This window comes from Corvus hawaiiensis, chromosome 2 (genome assembly GCF_020740725.1).
Source record: "Corvus hawaiiensis isolate bCorHaw1 chromosome 2, bCorHaw1.pri.cur, whole genome shotgun sequence".
Lineage (NCBI taxonomy): Eukaryota > Metazoa > Chordata > Aves > Passeriformes > Corvidae > Corvus > Corvus hawaiiensis.
In genome coordinates, this window is record NC_063214.1 from 46,613,391 (window position 1) to 46,620,271 (window position 6,881).

Genomic DNA, 6,881 nt, shown 5'->3' on the forward strand with positions numbered 1-6,881 from the left:
TTCAGTTCTCCTCATTCAATACTGAGATGAAAGGTCCTTTTCTTCGCAAAAAAAAGTTTCGAGCTCTCAGTAGACCATAATCCTCATGTTGGAGTCATAAGGTTAACAGCCTGGGTTGGGACATTTGTCTTTTGAAATGTCTTTCATGCTCAGATATATCATTCCTTTTGCTCAATGCAGTACCTTTTTTCCCAGCAGCCATTCAAAAATGAATGAAAAATCTGTGAAGGAATTGTAGACAAAAGACAGAAGACACCTCAAACTTACAAGGAGTTTTGAAAAGACCTGCAGAAAACCCAGATGGGTGTGTAATACAATGTAACATGTTTTATTAGCAGCAGTTGTAGTAGCTCACTGGAGCCTCTAAAGCATTTCGCTCATTCCTCTGGCTGACTCATTTCTCCCTCATCCCAAAAACTGCAGCCCATCACAGTGGAAAATACTGACTTTGCAGAGCAGCATTAAGGGATGAAGAGTGCATGCTCTGAAAATTCCCAAGTTGTCCTTTAACAAAAATAGACCTTGCTGAAAGAAAGCAGGGCCCAGGCATGTGCACAGACTTGACATTTGAGAGACTGTCATCACACCAGCACTAATGAAGTCTGCACTAACGCTCATCACTGGTTGTCCCTGGGTGAAATATGTGCAGATTCCTGATATCTAAGTGATTTGTTGCAGAAATCACATAGCAGAGGGTAGCAAGGGACATTATAAAAGGAACCTGGAGCATGAGTGAAATGGGCCTGGCACATTTAACCCTGCTCAGTCTCCTGTCACAACAGGATCATGGTGCACACAAGAACATGGAGGAATTACTGGGTCCTCTCCTACTGACTTCACCTGTGCTAACCAAAGGTGCAGCTAACTTCTGCCAGAGTCTTCACTGGGTGACATATGGAAAATAAAGTAAGGGCTGGCAAACTGTGGTCTGTGCTGGCTGAACTTCCCCAGGCAAAGTCAGGGAAGACAAGAACAGCACAGACCAGCAACTCATCCTGGAAGGCAGATCCATAGAGCCCCAGCGTTAAGGAGGGAAGTGTAGATGGAGGGACACAAGCTGTGTCACACCACCTGCATGCAGAGCCAGTCAATATGTCTTGAGTATCTTACCTTCCTTGCTGACTCCTGGATCTTGCTGTTCTGATCATCCATGTTACATCCAAGTCAGCATCCTCTGATACCAAACCCAGCATATGGCTCCTGCCAAGGGCGGCTCCAGGTGAACAGCACGGATAAGGCTGGACTGGGCTGGGCTCCCACAGCCCTCTGCAGCCTCCAGCATTCTCCTGGGGGACTCAGACAGAACTTGCTCCCTGCCGGGGCCTGTGAGGTGCAGCCTCAGTTCCATCACATGAAACCATTCTGCTGGTTGAATGTGACTCACCCTTCATGCTTTTTCAGACTCTGCTAAGGAACCCCCAAAATGATAACCAGCATCTCAGAGATTTCCCCTGAGCCTAGGGAGGATGAGGGTTGAGTACCATGGAAGGGGAGGCAACCACCACCTGTAAGCACAGCTCCCCTCCACACCACTCCAGGAGACCAGAGCGTGAGCACCAGGCAAGGTCCATGGTGTTTCACAGTCTCTCAGAAAAACCTGCTGCAAGTCTGTGTGTGAGGCAGGCAGCTTGACAGAGGGTTTCTTTTATTCCCACTGCTCTCCCCTTTCTGCTGAGTAGACAAAAGCAGAGAAAGGTTTTCATGGCAAGAAAAGCAAAGAAATATATTAGTATAAAGCAAAACAGGAAGGGGAAAAACAAATGCAAGGGTTAAGTTAAACATGTTGTTTTCCTGGTGTTTCTCAGGACCTTCTACATATCAGCTGCCATGAAGATGGGGATGCTTTCCTCTTTGCAGAAGCAAGATCTCAGCTGTGGCTGAACCTGCAGCTTTGGCTTACGGGCCAGAAAACAGCCTCTTTTATTTACTGGTGAAAACATAGCCATAAGGTTGTGCCAGTGACCTGCCTCTGCAGAACGTGTCTCATACAGTGTTTAGCATCCAGAGTTGACGCATCCCAGATTTACACAGCAACACTTGGCATCTGGTTAAGAGCCTCACCAGAGTAGATGGCTGAGGTAACTCCAGATCCTGCCACATGTTTGTCACACTCTGCTGCAAATCCTTTCCAGGAAGTCATTACCTGTGTATTTCAGAGTGGGCTCCAGAAAGTGAGGCTGGACCTAGGTTTCACTGTGGTTAAGATGACCTGGGGCCTGTACCTTCGCTCTGTACTTGTGAGCACAGACCAATGCTGCCAGAGGGCCCATGGCAGCTCTATTGCTGCAGTAAATGCTCTTTGCAGAGATCAAGGGACACCCAGCTTTGGCAACTGGAAAGTAAGACTCTGAGAAAGCCACTGCAGCTGCAGTGCATCCCAGCCGAGGGCTGCACTCCTGTAGGTCCTTCCTGCTGCCCCAGGGGCAGCAGCTCCTGGAAGAGTTAGGGGCGTGTGAGAGGTGCCCAGCACCCTACCCTGCCTCCTGGTGTTCCTGTGCAAAGAGAGCAACCACTCACTTCCTGCCTCCCTTAGACTGAGGAAAACAAGCAGGATAAGAGCAAAATCTCTCTGACAGAGCACAGACTGTGTCACTGCCATGAGCTGGTGCAGCGCAGAGCTGAGGTGGCATCTCCTGTCTGCACGCACAAAACCCGCAGGTAGTCCTCGGGTCCTGTTCAGCTCACACAGACATTTCCATGCCAGCACGAGCAGACAAACACTGTAGGAAGGAAGGAAGAGCATCTTTGTGCACTCTGGTTCCTGTTTCACTACATTCATAACCTTAATATCACATTAACACAGCAAGTGCATTGATGCTGTAACTGCGTTCCAGCTGCCTGGATGCTCCTCTTAATTTAGTCATGCTACTTTAGCTTTGTTGTGAGTTACAAATCATTCTTGCTCTCAAGAAGCAAATCAATTTACCGATGTTGCAAGAGATAGGCTTACACAGCAGGTTTTCTTTTTTTAACACATGCAACATATAAACTTTATTAAATGAAAGCAATTTCTCCAGGGAAATCCAACAGGCATTTACACTGATGGCAGAGGGAGAAAAATCGCAAAAGTTTTTAGCTTCAAGGAGTATCACAGTCTCCCTGCAACTGATTTGAAGGCATTCTGCCACAAACAATACAGCAAGGCAGGAACACAAGTTGTATCCTGTACCTGTGCAGGTTTTTAAGTACTCATTGATTTTTCAAGGGCACAGATATTATGCATTTACGTATATTATGATCAGAACATGAAGTGTTGGCTTGTTTGAGATTGGTGGCATCGTTTTTACTCTGAGGACGATTTCTCCACCAGTTTGAATTTTGTGATGGTTTTTGGTCAAATTTTCAAGGAAAGGTGACCCCATATTTTGAGGCTAAAATTTAAAACATTCCCTACTTTGTTACAATAATCTGTGTATGGATGAGTTATCTGGTTTATTTAATAATAATAATGGGTTAAAGCAAAACCAATTCCTCTGGACTACTGGCAAGCAGCCATACTCTTGTGCAGCCTTTTTCTGCTACATTTGCCCCATTTCCAATCACCCCCTTGGTCGTGCATTTACTGAATTACATGGTTGTGTTGGGGAAGGTGCACTTTTGCCTATATGATTGCTGTTCCTAATTAAAATAATTAGAGACAGTGTCAACAGATGGTGCTGAAGAGCAGCAACATCACCCTGGACTGCTGTAACATCAAGAATATTTCAAAGAACTGCAACTGCTGTCACCAGCTGCTGATCAAATAAACTTCTAATGATGGGTACTTCTGGAGATATTGCACTGTTTCCAGGCATCAGTACATAATAAACTTTGGTATTTCTATAAAAACATCCTAACATCTCAAAAAAAATCACAATTTCATTTTGTACAATAATAATTTGTCTCTATAAATTTTTAAGCCATCTTCTTTAATGCCTTCTTTGGAAGCTGTCTGTAATGCACTTTCAATACATGTTGTCCACTTTTTCGGAGTACTCTGGAGAATGTGATACTACCATTTTGGGGATGAAACACACGTTTCACCTGTAGTACCAGTGATCTTTCTGCCTTGCTGCACAAGCTCTGCTCCTGGTATTGACACAGAGAGACAGGTTGGAGATGACCTGGTGAAAATAAAGTTTATTTTTAATAGGGTGATGTCATGGGCTTGAGTTCAGTGATACTGACCCCAGGCCATAGATTCAAGATTAAAATATCACAACTGTTCCCAGCTGGCTGGCAGCTTAACAAAAATACATCAGTCTTGAAGGGCAGGAAACCTGTTTTTGCAGGCTGTTTACTCTCAGAGAGCTCTGAGAACTGTAACTTTCTTCACACTTCTTATGTCCAAGAGCCAGCTCATGAAAATAAAATCAAACCTCATACTTCCAGAAGAGATGAATTCAATATTGCTTTGAGAATTTAACATCACGATTTTAAAGAAATGGTGCAACATGACTGAAACCTACACCTTTTTCTTGGTTTTGGCTGGGATAGAGTTAATTTTCTGGCTAGCAGCTGGTACAGTGCTGTGTTTTTTACTTGTGAGCAATCAGATGCAATATGTTGACCCGTGTTGTACAAGAAATCAGATATTTCCTTCTGGGTCTTTTCTAGAAAATCTATAACTTTCAGTCTTGAATGCTTTTATACAAGAGAAAAATTAAATTGTATTAGGAGAGGAGTGAAGGGTGCACATTTTGGATACCATTGCACACAATTGTTGAACCTTGTTGAACCAGCCATGGGCTTCCCATAGCTGCTAAGGAAATCTCTCCATGCCTCTTTCATCTCTCACATAAATTGTACATTTCAGTTTGTATAGCCCCTCACTACAGACACCAATGTCCTGAAGAATGGGACATTGCACTTGACTGGGGTCTCTAGGTTTGGCTTGGCTCCATCTAAAAGTAGGCACCCAAAACAAGCAAATTCAATAAATAAAAATTGGCATCTCCAAGGGAGACCTGAATTGCTCCCTCCGAGGACTGCAAAGAGAGAGCTCAAGAGGGTGAAGTTCCAATACCTTGGATGCTGTTTGTCTGATGAATGTATGTTTAGGTGTAGCCCTCAAGTTAAACATTAAATCTGCAACATCACAGCTCATTGCATTCTCATCAGGTATAACCCTGGAATTGCCAGGAGGCTGCATTTTGGTGAAAGACCAAACCAGTCACAGGATCCTTCACTTTGCATTTTTAGGAATCTCTGTCTTGCTTGCTCAAAATTGTTCATGATTGATCACAGAGCATGTGCAGCTTCTCTCTGTCAAACCTCCTAAACTGATTGAAATAGACAGTTTGAAGACAAGCATATATAACACAATGAAATATCCCACAATAAATAGCGTGAATGAATGGTGCTGACAAGAACTGATGTGCTTGTTGCAGACATCACATCGGATAGAACTTTGTATGTGTGACCTAGAAAAGGTCAAAAACCTTAAAATAGCTGCCACAAGCCCATCCTCTCCCTCAAGTTCTAGAGATGTTAGCACTCAATTAGTGACACACTAATTTCTTATTTCCCAACACACCGTGACATTTTGATGCCAGATAACTTTTGCTGTTTTGTAACCAAACCTTGGAGGAAGGCCGGATGTCACACATTTTTATTTGGATTCTTGTGTTTAATGCAAGTGACAGATGGATTTCTTTTTCTCCAGCTTATTCCAGTACTCCAGAATGATTTATGTTAAAGACTCACCCAAGCACCTTGTCTCAGAGGTACCAGAGGATCCGGCATATGCGATTCGCTAACTGAACATTTGTTTCCCCACGAGCAACACACGTGTCACTTGTGATCTGAAGCAATGCATCTTTCTTCAACAGTCTGCACCCACTTCTTCTGATTCATGGGACAGACAGCAAGGATGAGTGATATATCTGGCCCCATCCCACACAAAGCACGTTCAGGCAACCAGCACCCCATGCTGAGGACTCTTCAGGGTCAGGCTTCAAGTACCTCATGTACCCAGAGTGTGGACCACACCATGGTGCTGGTTTTGCTGCAGAACTCTTCTGCAAGTCAACTTTGCCTCCACTCCACCCAGCCAGCCATTCCACAGAGATGCAGTAGAAATATAAGGTGATGAAAGGTAGGACACTAGGTGTGCATGATCACCAGCACGTGGCTGGCCACTGCTCCAGGCTGTCGGAGGAGGCCCCTGCATCCAGCAGGGTCACAAGGAGATAAATGGGAGCCATCCCAAGGATGGCAAGAGCACAGTGTCATTGACAGAAGGATTGCAAAAAAATATCAACCCTGTCCTCACTGGGAGCTTGAAAGATCTTCTTGGTGCCATTAGCACACGTTAACCTGAGCTACCCACAATACGCCAGGAAATCTTTTGTACGGGGTAAAATCACAGCATAAGAAATTAAATCACAGCCTGTATCTGTGACAGAGTTTTAAAGTTTTCAGCTCAGCATATAAGTGTCCCAGTGTCCATGCTGGGGAATCTGAGCTGCCCCACACTGCTCCCCTCTCCCTGCAGCTCAGCAAAAGTCCTGTCTGGCCCAATTTGCTTGAATCAGATTCCAACCTTCTATTACAGTCAGATTTTAAAAGCCTTGGAAGAAAAAATCCAGGCTGTGCCTAGAATCTCACCCATGTTTTACACAATTTTGGTTTCAGTGGTCTATATATTGAGAAGATGAGCTACTGCCTGAGCACTCACACCACACAAGATGGTCCTGTGTTTGAAGACCAGCCAAAGCCTGAGTCAATACACATTTCCATGTACTTTCAGATAAAATCTACATTCTGTTACACTGATCATATACCACATAATTTTAGAAAATAAAACAAATATCATCCCCCCTCAAAAGAAGCATTCTATATGGGAGAGGACGCAAATGCTTTTCATAAAACATCAGCACCTGTTCACCCTTCTGTGCATG